General features: G+C 40.4%; 1 long non-coding RNA gene across 5 annotated transcripts; it reads right to left on the bottom strand.

Moving 5' to 3' along the window:
* Positions 1-945: 945 nt before the first annotated feature.
* On the bottom strand, positions 946-14,679 carry LOC138910962 (uncharacterized). 5 transcript variants are annotated; one of them, XR_011416203.1, is made up of 3 exons: positions 14,665-14,679; positions 1,197-1,438; positions 946-1,139 (listed from the first exon to the last, which is right to left on the bottom strand). It is a non-coding gene; the product is annotated as an uncharacterized lncRNA (long non-coding RNA). The 5 variants fall into 5 exon arrangements; XR_011416204.1 differs by having other exon boundaries at positions 14,661-14,675; XR_011416205.1 differs by lacking the exon at positions 14,665-14,679 and adding an exon at positions 1,514-1,528.
* Between the last annotated feature and the right edge of the window lie 146 nt (positions 14,680-14,825).

Raw genomic sequence — 14,825 nt, forward strand, 5'->3', positions numbered from 1 at the left:
ACTCGGGTCAAATACCAACATTCCTTGCAAATGTGAAAAATGTTACGTTCCCAAAATATATAAGAAATGTTGAAAGTGAAATGAGGCTATACGATTTTGTGTGATGAATATAAAATAAAGCAGGGCCAATCAGCTGCTAGCCTAAACATTATGCGAGCAGCAACAAAACCAAGCGATTCCAGTAGATACAAATTACGGCGTCACTTTCAGTTGGCAATCGAATGGGTTGAAACTTGTGGAATCGACTAAGTCTAGGTGAGACGGGGGACAAACACTAATTGGCAATCAGGCTGAGCTGTCAGGCGGGCAGGCCGCTTACAGGCCATTGAACATATACAACATTTTGCGAGCTGACCAATCTATCGAATGGCGAGAGTGTGGTGGGTGAAGGACTACGGACTGTTGACATGGAAACTGACTTAACTTTGGCATGAAGCACTGTTTAACACAAACTTTGCAGCCAAGTTTACGACCATATATTCAGCAGTCGTAAACTTAGACCGGGCAGGCGGATGCCCACTGGCATAGGTCAGTCGCCCCCTGCATATGCATATATAATAGGCAAATCCAATTTGAAGACTGTGCAGCCACAAGCTACATCTACATCGCTTCATGGATAACAAGCTACTTTATGTTTATGTAAATGTCGAGAAATACAACAGCATCCGGAGTGCAAAATATGATCAGCGCACGTTAAGAAGCCATTTCGGAGACTTCATAAACTTTAAAATGTTGAAACTGGGCGAATCTACGTATATAAAACTGTCAGAACTACAAACAAATTCCATTTGTAGTCAAACACAAGATCCGACTGTCAGCAGTGCTGTCTTTATGGGTATGATAACACTCACATGCCGCCAGTGTTGTAAAATTTGCAGTGTAAAGTTTGCAACAACAGGCATCTCACTAAGAAGTATGTTACTAAAAAAAAACTCCTAGTTGCAATTTTCTTCGCCAATATCTAAAGTTTATTTAATGAAGTTATTCATTATATATGAATATATCTATGCGTATATATATTCCCTTTTATAGAACTATCAAATAGTGTTGATAATCCACTCACAAAACGCATCTCAGCCCACATAGCTCACAGGCCGCTTTCAGTTAAATCAATGCAGTCACAATAATCAATATTCCAACTGAAAAAAGAGTATGGAGTATTAGTATTTATAGAGAAACATTTGCATGCATCATACCATAGTTCGTCCTGGGCATATGGAACATGGATACGATGCTCAAATGTGTGACACATTCAACAATATACGTGTGCACACACATGCGACCACGACATTCCTTGGCACGACCCATGCTAGTTCTGTTGCTCTTTTGTGTTGATGACTTTGGCATAGTCGCAGTGCTGTGCTTTGCTTGAGTGTTGTCTGTTGCTTTCTTATTGTCTGGATTCACAGTTACATTAATATTCAAAATAAAACAAAAACTGAAAATTCAAAACAAACAAAAATTAGCTGATAAATTCTGATATTAGAAATTGACAGAGATTCCGCACTCGTACACTTCGACTCCAAGTCTACCAAGCTCAAAACAAGTTATCGATAACTAAATGACTTTTGAAACGTAACATTTCATCCACAGCTAACCGCTGCTGGGAAACAGTAGAAATGAAACATTTTCAGTTGTGAGTTAAGCTTATAATCGAATAATTTACAAATTACTTAGATTGAACTTAATTTCTACGCGTGTGTCTGGAATTGACATATTTAAATGAATGCTTGCATATTTTGATTATAATGAAGGGCTTCTTTTTCGGGTCAATCGAATAGGATCAGGTGATTATCTATGACAACTTCAGCAATTGAACGCGACGGACTTGATTTGGTTTTCAACTCATTATTAAAACTGGGCACGTGTCAGCTACACAATCGCAAATCATTAAAGTAGTCGTTTACGGGGTTTACATTGCCATTATTTACACTGCAGTGCTCTCTATTCTAGCTAACGTTTGTTAGCAGCTAGAAAAGGTTGATCTTTTAAGGTGATTTCGCCCATTGATGCTCTGTTATATGCAGCCATTTAACATTGAGTGTTGTCAATTCAGCTCCTTTCTAGTTGAGTTGACTGTTTTTAGAAGTCGGCAGCTAGAAACATTTGAAATTTTAAGCTGTTTTTTGGCATCTCTATGAGCATGGTTTGTGCTCAGAGAGCAAATTAAGCAATTTACAGTTATTTTCAACTTTAGCTGCAGCTGCTTTCGACTACCGGCTGCAGCTACTCCAAAAAGCGCTAACTACACACCATTGGTTGAAACGTCATAGATTCCGTTATGTTAGGTGCGTATCCGGCGCTCTGCACGTGGGAGCAGCAGCTTTGATCGTTATCTACTTTTGTTGTTGTTGCGGACTAAGCGAAGCCGCGAGCCTAATTAGATTGCCTTTAGTATGTGTGCGTCTGTCATGTTTATCGAATGTTTTCTCCGCGCATGTGTATTTAGTTGGTTACTTATAAATAGATTAAATATTTAGTTGAAATGTTGCTAAATGCGTTTAGTTCGACTCTTGAGTATTTGCCACATACGGAGAGAGAGAGAGAGAGAGAGAGAGAGAGAGAGAGAGAGAGAGAGTAAAAAAGGGCGCAAGAGAGCTGTTTGGCGTGCTTTTGCATATGCACATGCACATATGTATGTAGTTATATAATTATATCCATTCATACAGATGTACATATATACATACATGAAGGTATATATAAAATCGCGTTTCCGACAACGGTAACACGCCCAGCAAATACAAATAAAATTGTTTTATTTTCAAAGGGGTGCACTTAAAAATATTACGGTGAACCCTGAATATGGGGTTTTCAATTAAATGACGGGTACTTATCACAATTGGCATTGCCCAATTTGCAATATTTTAATTAGCTCGCTAAGTTTTAGCTCACATTTACTGCGAATATGTTCAAAATTGAATTGTCACGATTGAATGCGTATGCCACGCCCCCTGCTGTGCATAAAGGGTACTCAAAGTCGCAGGCTAAATAAAACGCGATTTGTTTGGGTTCCATTGGCACAGCTTAAATCGGGAACTCTTCGTTTTGTGGGCCATTGCGGATGTGGATGTTTGCTCTGCCGGCCTTGGCCAGAATTTACCCGGGCCGATCCCTTGCTGATGGAGCTAACCAATGGAAAGCTGCGTGGCAAGGACAATGGCGCTTATTACAGCTATGAGTCCATACCCTACGCGAAATCCCGGCAGACCCCGCAGCCGTACAACCGCCAGTGGACGGAGACCTTTGATGCCATTCAGTCGCCCGAGTTTTATTTGGAGCGGAGTCTGTATAAAGACGGGGCGGATAAGTTGTTTGGCAAGGAGGAATGCGTCTACAGGCAGTCGGAGCAGTTTTCGGCGGGGCAGAGGAGAACGGGCATGAATACACCATGTCCATGGGAAACATCATTATGGTCAAGATCAGCTATCGTGTGGGACCGCAGGGTTTTTTAAACGCCGGCGATGCGTATTTGCCGTGCAACTGTGGTCTAAAGGATCAGCGATTGGCTCTGCATTGGACTAAACAGGATATCGCCAGCTTCGGCGGAGAGCCGAGGGTTTGATCAAGGCGGCGGCTTCACTGAGTGGAAATGCATTGGATCTCTGGGCGCAACAGCCTTATGAACGCCTTTGAGCTAGGTTATGTTTTGGACTGTCTATGGACCTGTTGTGGAGGCTCCCAACACGGTGGAGCCTTTTTTCACTCAATAGCCCGAAGAGATTATGGCGAGCTTCAGCTATTCGGGTTTTCCCTGACTGCTGCCTTATAGTGCCGATGAGGAGGCTTTAATACAGCGCTTTTCCTGGAAAAACAGCCTAATGGGAACAAGCAAATCAAGGGGTTAAACACGCGCTGTTACCAGATCTCTTATTCTATCGCACCACAAAGAACACATTGGAGGAGCTCAGAAACTGAAGCAGCAATATCTGGAAAATCGTCACTTCAGCTCGGACAGCTATTGGGATATGCTGCGCATGTTCACGGATCCTTTGTTGAAGAATAGAGAGTTAAAATCCGCTCTACTCCTACGTGTGCGACAATCCAGCCAATTCGGGCATATGAAACTGGCCAAACAAATATATCTAGCTTCTTATGTCTAACTAACCGGAAATTGCTTTACAGGCACAGTACATTGCGACGGTCTCTTTCTCATCGTCAGCAAATCGCAGCATCCAATGCTCCGCACGGATGAGAAAGTCATATCTAAAAATTTGCTGCAAATAATTGTGGGCTATGTAACTGTGAATTTTCAGATAGTGCGGTCCAAGGCAAGGTGGAGTTGGTTTCCATTACACGGGAAGGTGGGGAAACTTTCTTAGGGCCTTTGGCAGAGGTTACATATTTTTTAAGGGATTAAAGTTGCGACACATATATAAATCCCGAAGTTGACAAAATCAGCACTTCTTGAGTAGCTTGTTTTTTGAAGGAGTTCGAGAAATTCATCAAGCTGATGGATAGATTATAAACAGTTTGTTGTCAGATTTATTACGTACAAAACGGGCTCTTTTTATGACTGTTAAGTGTAAGGGAAAGTCCCGAAAGTGCAATTCAAAAGAGAAGTATACGAAATACAAGAGAAGAAATACAATCTTCATAAAAACTCGTAAATATAAGCAATTACTCGGCCTTTTACGACATCATACTTTTTGGCTGAAACTGAAGCTGGAGCTGGAGCTGGAGCAGAAGCGAATGGTGCGGTTACTCAATCAATATTGGATTTTAGCACAATCAGAGACACAGACAAAAAATAGAGTGGGAGGAGGAGGAGGATGAGGGAGGGAGTGTGTGGCAGGAACTTATTGAATATGTTGGCGGTTTGTTTGCTGGCCAAACACGAGACGCAGGACAACGAATATAAGCAGAAGCCAACGAGAAAACAAATAGCCTAGATGTACAAATAAATTAAATTAAAACGTATACAAACATAAATTATTTAGAGATAATGTACTGGCCCAGTCGAACGCCGAGCAGCGAATGCCAAAAATCCAGAGCCTAGCAGAGCTCTGGAGAGCTACTAACAATAAGCAGACGGCTCCACAAGCCACAATAAATGCAATAAAAGTAAATTCAATTGGCGGCCATAACGAGAACGAAAATGAAAATGAAAATAAACGAAATGGGGAAGGAATCGGAGAGACCAACAGCCAGAAGTCAGCCGCAAACAAAGACAAATAAGCGGAGCAGCTCCAGAAACGAATTTCGTATAAATCAGCCAAAAATGAAAAGTCAGACCGAAACCGAAACTGAGACAGAAACAGAAACAGAAACTTGGCCAAAGCGGGCACCTAAATTGAAGAAATATGTTTTGGCCCTTTATTTGTGTGCCTCGCTTACATTCTGGTTTATTTTCTGGTCCGTGGGAGTGCGCCTTCTGCCCCTTCAACCCGCTGCAGCATTCACCTGAGCACAGCTGCAGGAATGCACAAGAATTCATGAAATTGGCAAAAATGTGTTGGCGTAATTAAATCCCAAAAAGCCAGCAAAGCGCAAAATGAGTATACAATCAAAAATACACAATAGGTAAATACTTAAAAATCAAATAAGAAAGTTTCCAAGTATATTTGAAGGTTGCCCGATTTTCTTGAATTTCGCAAACAAAACTAAGCGTCGAAATATATTTTTCGAATTCTTTACGCATATTTTGGTTGAGCTTACAACGAAATCAGCTTACTTGTAATACCCTGTAATCATAGAAGGGCTTGTGAGGTATATATTTACGTATGTTTATGCTAGAAATATTTCTGAGATGCAATTGCTTGCGTATGCAGGTACAGGGTAGCTTAAAGTCGTGTTCTGGCGGCTTGTGCAAACCTATTTGAATGCAAAATAGTGAATTGTTTGCTGCTTCTTATATTTGAGACTCGGTTTCCATTGCATATGTATTGTATTCAAATAAGATTTGCAGCTAGTAAAATATGCACACAAAGTTGTGATAAGGTGTGTTTCCCTTTTTAAGCACGAGAATAAATTGATTCCCAAATAGCTTATTAAAATGTTCGAGCAAATATTCATGTGGAAAATACTTGAATGCAATTTTTTTATTAAATATTGAAAACTTGCTTCGAGCTGGACTTCATAGCTTTCTATTAAGACTTGAAACTGTCCAAAGTTGAATGTTTAAATGTTGGATATACCTAAGGGAAATGTGCATTAGTTGTGCACTGGGATTCCATTTGAGATAATAACCTCTATATATGACTGCAGTACATTTTGGTTGGGCCAAGCCAAATGTGTGCTCGTAATTCGTATTTATTTAGTGGAAATGACAGATGTACGTATAAATAGTTGACGACAACTTTACGAAGCGCTCAGGCTGAAATCTGTCGCAATTTCTTGATTTCTATTTCAACCTTAGCCTGTTTTTTTTTCTTGCTTGCTGTTTTAGTTTGTTTTTTGTTGTTGTGTTAGTTACTTGACAGCCTGAGGCTGTGGTATACTGCTGGTTGCCTGGATTGCTGGTTTCCTGGCCAAAGACGAAGTGCTTGCCAAGTTCATAAAATATTCAGTTGCACTTTAGCCAAGACCGAGTAAAACTGGCGCTAAGAAGTTGCCGGCAATCATGTAACGAGTATTTGCCCGGCAGCACCTTGACTCAAGTACCGTCCAGTCGTCCTGTACTCTGGCCGGAAGTGAAAATCGTTGCATTGCCAAATGGCAGATTAAAACGGTGTTAAGTTGCGTCCGCCGCAGTTGCCACACTGTGGCAGGAGCAGGAACAGGAGCTGCAGCCAAGTGCTGCGGCTTAAGCAAAGCGAATGAATAAGCTGCTCACGCGAAATAAGCGAGAGACTTTCGGCCAGTTGGTCGAAGAGTGCTCAACGGATGGGCATGTCAGGCGTTTTTATGGCACGAGCACGAAGCCAACTTTTGCAAACACGCACGTGAAAAATGTACCCAGCCCAATTTCTCAAGGTCAAGAATAACTTTTGTATTCTTTATTTTATATTTTGATTTTCATGCTGAGAAAACATATGTCATACGATATATTTAATACTACAAACAGCTCATGTTTTTTTTTTTTTTAATATAACAATATCTCAGCATTATGCATGTTGCCTGACGGTAAAAAAAAGTCACCCAATGGCCAGTCGCAGAGTCGAAGAATTAGCTCGGACAATGTCTGGAGAAGTCCCAAATTAATCAAATCAAAAGTCGGGATTTGCTTTTATTGTATTATATATTTCTATCGCAATTCGCTCCCGCTCCTTAATATCTTTTTGTCTTCTGTTTTGCATCGGAAATACTCGGAAAAGTCGTGTTTATTGACATTGATTTTCTTGTTGCCTGACTCTAAAGTTTGTATACACACGAACTAAAATTTTGCAGCCCATCTCTAGCTGTAGGTCCTTGACGGCACACTAATTTTGCTGAATGGCATGCTTTACGTGTTTTTCAATACGCACAACTTTTAAATGAGAACTAAGGAAACACTAGTGACACGTATATGTTATGTACATAACTTGCATGCGAATGCCTAACGCCAAGAGTTAAATAGAATTCAAGTCGTGCACTAACTGACGACAGCAACACCTATAGCAGCAGCTGCCACAAGCAGGACAATGTTGTTGAAGGACATGCACTGGCAAACATGAGGAAGCAACAACAACAACTACAACAACAGCAACATCAACGATAAGAACAACATGAATTCAAAACGTCGTCGGCATTCGGTTGTGTAAACATTTTAATTTCTGCTGCAAACAAATGCGCAGCAGCCGCAGTCTTAGCAGCAGCAGCATCTAAACCCCCTACCCTGCCTGCTGGCACAACCAAAACAACATGGTCCATGTGGACCATGGTCATCCAATCCCACTGCATTGTCTCTATTTCTGCCTCTCTCTGTGTGTGCGTGTGCTTGGGAGCCTTGCAGGCGGACATCAAGACGATGATTTCAGTTATATGGACTGTGGCTAACCGTATTTGAATTTCCAGTTTCAATTTCAATGCTTTCGCAAGGACATTGCCAACAAACAGGCAGAAAAATCAAAAAAGAATTTTGATAGGTCTTATGCAGGCACAGGTAAACTGGAGAATCCCTGAGAAAGGTATTACTCGAATTAAAACTGCAAAAGCAGAAGGTTTCGTTCCCTTTAAAAAGAGAGTTCCATGTTCATATAAATTATTCTGCCTTACAGAAACAGAACCATATGCTGAACAGGTATTATTTTGATTATTAATTATTTTATATTTTTATGACTGAGCTTCTATCACATTTCAAAACTGTAACTGTAACAAATTTCTATTGAGCACTTTATTATTCTTTCCATTAAATTAATATTTTTATACATAAATTTTTAAAAACTATCGCTAAGCCTAGGCCAAGTTATCATCGCTAGCAGGAGGCACAGTTTATGAAATCTAAGCTTTTGTACATTTTAGCTGCAGTCCCCTAATGCCGTTTAGCTGACACCCACTCACACAGTCACACACACCAATGCGCACACACATATTCACACACAACCTCTGGTTGTAGGAATATGTTTTTTGTTCAGTTTATGGCCTTTTCTGCTGCCATAAACACCAACACCCCGCCCACACACGCCCCCATGAACCATTACTGCACTTGCAAAAATGTAAAAAAGAAGCAAAGAAATAAAAAATGAACAGGGAAAAGCGACTGAGAAACCGCATTTAGAACCAACAAAAACTCATACATAGTCACACAACAATGTTTATTATATATATATTCTTATTCATGGGTGAAAGCAGGCATGCTTTTTGTGTACAAAATGGCAGATATGCATTCCAAGGATACAGTTACTAAGCGAATGGCTCGCAGTGAGTCCTCTTGCGGCTCTCAACCGAAGAGATGAAAGTTTATTTTACATTTTGCATATTGCACAGTTCGCGCAATTAATTTTACAAAAATTCAAATTTACCAACTGAAAAAAAAGAAGAATTTATAAACGAAAATCATTTGGCATTCGCCTTCATTTGCCTGACAGTTTATTATTTTTAATGAGGCATATTATGCGAGTAATCAGGCGGAAAACACACACCCTCGCACACCCCCATTTCCATTTGCTTGTGTCGGAAATGCCCGCTACGAGTGGTTGCCATTCACCGCTGATTTTGACAGCAGTAATAATAAAAAAAAAGTAAATAAATCAGAGAAACTATGACACTTTCATTAAAATATTTATAAATAAACTCGTTCATTATGCGCCTTCAATCCTCTGCCAACTGGCACGTAGCTTGTGGCATTGCATTCATGAAAAAAATATGTTAAGGGTCTGTCCGATAATGCTAGCTAGAGTTGGAGTACAAAGGTAGATTTGTGGGTAGCATGTAGAAATGCTTTTCTACAAATTTATAAATATATGCATTTTTTAAGTAATGGTCATTTAATGTTGAAAAGCAACGAATTCAAATTGATATTATTGTAAAATAATATCAAAATGTACCAAAATAAAGAGTATCAAATCTTAACCGAAGCGAGAAGTGTCCGTAAAATGTGTACCTTTTATTTTCATTGGGATTTGCACAGAATAGAAAGCAGCATAAAGAGAAGTGATACGTTTATATTTTTAAAGGTTATAAGTGATAATAGTTGATAATTAACCATAGATTAATTAAAACGCAAACTACCTTAAAAGCCTTTTGTTTCTCTAGTCGCTTCTTGCTCTGTTATGCGATGCCTTTGACTAGGTTGACCTCATACAATTTTTTCATTTGTCAAATTATTTTGTCACAATCAGAACTTTTGAATATTATAAATGCATTAAATTCATTTAAGTTTTATAGCGCACAAGAAAGAAGCAGTAAGACAAGCGTTTCACTTTTCTAGTTGCCTCTCACTAAATTATCTAAGCTGTCTTTATAAAATGTTGTTTGTCTAGCAAAGTTAATTCATCATAATATGATCTATTGGATATTATGAATATGTTAAATTATAAGGGTTATGGTAAGCATTAAGAGAAGTAATACATTTATACTTTTTAATTAATTTTAACATCTTTAGTCGCTTTTCGCTCTGTTCTCTTGGGCTTCTAATTAGGTTGTCATCACAAGTGTTATTTCTCTATCATAGTCAATATGTCATAATCCGAACTATTGAATATTATGAATATATTAACTTATATAAGTTACTCGATCGGAAAAGGAAGAAGCATTAAGAAAAATTGCACGTTTTTATTAAGGTTCAAAAGATGAAAGTGAGGTCTTCTGATTAAATTGATTTATTATTAAATTGAACAGAAGTCATTCGAAACATGTTAAAAATTCTTTACTTCTCTTCTTTTTTTCCAAGCTTTTGCCAGGTTTTCATTATAATAAATTGATCTGAGCTATTGATTATTAGGAATAGATTAAATGTGTGCGAGTTATTTGACCTGTCTTATTAAATTTTCGTACACAATGAACACACTCTATAGATGGAAAGCCCCAGAAGCTCGTTAGTAATTTAGATAGCATATGTGTAGCATGACATAAAGTGATATTTACCTTGGGCAGACGACAGGCACAGTGGCCAGAGAGATAGAAAGCGAGAGAGGGAGAAGGAGAGAGAGAGAGAGCTGTTTGCCTGGCCAAAGTTTCACACCATAAATTAATACTCAATGTGGCATCAGGTCTTTCGGAAAGAGTATAATGACATTTATTATTATTTAGCATAGACGAAAAGGCAAACAGCAATGCGCAACGAGGCGCATTGCGAGGCAAAACTGGCTGTCTGGAAAAATATATTCATAATATATTAGGATGTTTGTGCTGCACTGCAAAAAAAATATATATATTTATAAAAAATTAAATTAATACGTGAAGCAAGGCAAGGTTTTGAGTTATAACTTAATTGATATAGTAAGCATTTATTTCTTGCAGTGTAGCTGCTTGGGCTGCCTGCATGCTTGATGTAGGTATATAAAACGGAATATAATATGCCCCTGAACATGACCCACACACACACATACACACACAGACTCACTCACTGGGGTCTCTTGCAATTTGATCTTGTACAAACAATTCGAGTCCCGGGTCAAAGACAAAACCAACTCAAAACATGACCCACGACAGGAAAGTCTATGGCATCTTCGATGTGGCACGGGCATCGGGTTGAGTCCCGTGCAGGACGTCGACTATTATCCTTTGACCGCTGTCGTGCTACTAACCTTAACCATAAATTGGCTAAATAGCCACGCAACATGCCAGCGCTTGACAGCGGAGTAAACTACGCCTGACCGCCAATATGAATGTTGGCTATGCAGGCAGGCTCTTTCTCTATGTGTATGTGTGTGTAGTCTAGTGTGTGTGCGTGGGGCCTCCAATCAATTTATCACTGGAACAGCGACAGGCGAGCCGCTTGCACTGCGTGTCCTTTGGCCCCACGGCTGCGGATGCGGCTTGGGCTGTGGTCTTTTCGGCGCTTTCGACAGCAGCTCGTTTGACCGGTGGGCTGCAGTAGAGAAAAATATAATTTTGCCAGCCATTAGAACATTTATAAACAAGGGGATATTAGTGCCAAGCGCTTGTTTGCGCCACATGTCCACAGCGGTCGCTGGTCGAGCGATTATTGCAGAAGGAGAGATTTTTCGGTGGGTGAGTTGAGGGAGTGCGGCAGTTGCTGGAAATGTTGGTCACACACACCACACAAACACACACACACACACACACATATGTGAAAGGTATTAGGGCGCACGTTATGGGGCTCATTGAATGTGTCGCAAAAGATTTAATGGAGCATGGCGCCTGGTCATAGGTGAAATATGCAATAGAAATGTGTTTAAGCAGCAGCAGGAGCATCAGCAGCAGGACATGGACCCCGATGACCGCTGGCCAAACACACAATAAATCATAAATGTGTCCGGTACGCTGGCATTTGGTTTATTGATATTGTAGTCATAGTATTACATCTCCTTGTTTATCCTGTCGCTAGCCCTTAAGACCACCCTCACATATATATTAATCAGATTTTGTTATATATATATATATATGGATATATTGATCATGTGGGGAAAAGTTTTTGCACAGCTTATTGACTTGCAGCTATGCTACGCACAGAAAAGTTTTCAACAATTTGCTGAAGGATGTGCTGTCAAAAGTCTTGTCCCTGGCCAAATTATGTTAATTTGCCAGAGATAGTTCAGTCAACTTTGTAGCTGCTGCTCGATAAATAAAAACAAAGAAGAAAACTTGACTTTCATAACTAATGCAAGGATAGTTATTAGGGCCTTTGACGCTGGCTTGCAGATTAAGTATACGAAATGGCAGCCAAGCGGAAATTGTCGCTTCCTGGCTGCTTTTGCCGCATGCCACATGGGCCACATATCAAATCGCATTTGAGGCGTTTAGCTGCGACGAAAAACGAGTGCAACAAATCAACTAAGTGATTGCCGAGTGGTTGGCCTGGCCAGTTAGCTGCTTGACAAATTGCCACTAAGCTTAGGGCCAGCGGGGCGGCTGGCCTGGGCTGGGTGTTGGGCGGTTCGGCAAGACGTTGTTTATTTGGTTTTCATGTCGCGCATGTTAAATGCAAATTATTCAAAATGCCTGCGAAACCCGCTAGGGCCAGGGCCCAGCCCCCCTCCGGGCACAGGCATACACATTCGCACATTCGCACATATCCTGCACATTGACCTTTTTGAAATCCGGCAACGCCGTCATTGGAGCGTGTAATTTGTGACATTTTGTTTTGCTCAGCTACGTTTTAACAAATAAGCTTCACGCGATTATGCAAATTTTCTAAATGCTGTTCACTCGCTCTTAACTACAATGCAGCATTGAGCTCTGGCTCCGGCTCTGGCTCTGATTCTGGCCCAGTTTCGGTACGAGCCCCACGAAAGGTCACCTATCCGCAGCTCTTCCTTTTTGTCGCTGCCGTCTGGCAACACAGAGCATTGTATGAATAAATTAGATTTCACTTATTGTATGAGTGGCATGCAATAAGAACTTTAAGTGAACTTTGAGCTGATGGCATAAAGCGCCAAAGGGAGAGATTTAAGATTTAAATGTTTCACATTTTCGTTAAACCAGATCTGGCTTATGCAGATGAGTACGAAATAGTTGCCTTTGATTGAAATTGATGAAATAATATGCTAAAATATATGCATACCAAAATTCAATAGCGCAACTTGATAATTGTGGTTGATATTCGTCAGATTTAAAATTTATTTAAAAGAAGTGTAAAGGAAGCTACGCATAAGATATGTCAGCTAGAGCTTATCAAGTTGCTGAGTTCCTTGGGCTAGTATGTTATCTCGAATTCTCTGTATTTTTCTGTATCTCTCTCTCTGTCCTTATTGATTCTATTTGTACACATTTCGAGCGCGTTTTTGTATTCATAGTTCTTAAATAAGCTAGTAGAGAATATTATGCAATATCTTAAATTCATCTTTAAGAGGATTAGGGGAACATATATAACAAATTTGATAACTAAAGCTCTTCTAGTTGCTGAGCGTAAACATGGCTTATTGCTGGAAATTCAACTGCAATATTAGCTTGACAGATATTTCTTAACACTTCGAATGTTGCCTGTACTGTAACGTGCATATGCGCATTTATAAAGCTCGATTTGCTTTAAAAACAAACTTCTAAAGTAAATTGTTTGTTTTAATAATGCCAGTCTGTCATTTAAGCGTAAGCTCTTGTGAACCGCAAACGTGTCTGCATCATATGAGTCGACCAGGGCCATGTATGTGTATTATGTGCATTTGATATATTTCTTAATAAAAATATCACGCAAGTCCAAACAATGCCACATGGACCCAGCTGCTGCGGGCGTGGCAGAAGGCGGGTGACTCATGTGTCAACGGCTGAAATGAGAAATGATCAAAGTGAGTGTTTGGCTGGAAAAGTGCAGATGCTGCAACAAACAGCAGCTGTTGCCCACACAGAGAGTGTGTACGTGTGGTTGAGGTTGTTTTTGAGTGTGTGGGGATATATGCAGTTGTCCAAGGGTGCCAACTGGGACATCATCAGTTGCTACTTGTAATATTCAGCAGATTCAAGCAGCTGTGTGGCCTGTCCACTGAGTTAATGCGCTGCAAAACTGCAACTGCAGCAGGGCAGAAGCTCATCTGCTGCAGACAAAGTAATCAGCAAGTCAACTGGGAGTAAATGTGTGTGTATGCGTGCGCTTTGCCAAGTAATTAGTTGCTTGTGCATTGATTTTAACGCAACGGCGCCTGCTGCTGCCGCCGTCTAATTCGGCTTGACAAATTGTTAATACGTCAAAGCACTGACAACAACAATAGCAACATCAGCAACAAAAACAACAGAAACAACAACAGGCAGTTGAAATAATAAAGAATAAAGCCATATAGCGATTGATGACAAAGTTGTCGCCGTCGGCTGAAGCCAAGAGAATTTATGGTAATAAAAGCCGTAGACATGGCTTTGTCTGTAAGCATGTAAGCGTGTGTGTGTGTGTGAGCGTGCTTGTCTAAAATACGCCTTGATTAAGAGCAGGCGTGTGTGAGTGTGGGTGTATATGTGTGTGCAGACACAGCTCATTGGCATAAGGCGCCAGGGCACGCCTCGTCAGCATTCAGAGAAATCATAAAATACGCATACGCCGCGTATGCCAGGCGCATAAATCATTTTAACACCAAAGCGAGAGCCCGCACAATTGCCATCACATTTGGCACTGGGCACCTGCTCGTGTATTTACATATAAATTGCCAGTCAGCCCCTCCACGCCCATCATACCCCCTACTTTCTACACATACGCACTCAATGCTCCTCTTATATAGCCGCAAAACATTCGCGACTGTTTATAACACTCGAAGCAATTACTTAAACGCAAATGATGCGAGCACTTGTCTCGCGACTTTTTGAATGGTGTCGTCAGTTTATTTAGAAGGTATATATAGCCGCATTCATATACTTGTCTG

Source organism: Drosophila virilis, chromosome 2 (assembly GCF_030788295.1).
Source record: "Drosophila virilis strain 15010-1051.87 chromosome 2, Dvir_AGI_RSII-ME, whole genome shotgun sequence".
Taxonomy (NCBI): domain Eukaryota; kingdom Metazoa; phylum Arthropoda; class Insecta; order Diptera; family Drosophilidae; genus Drosophila; species Drosophila virilis.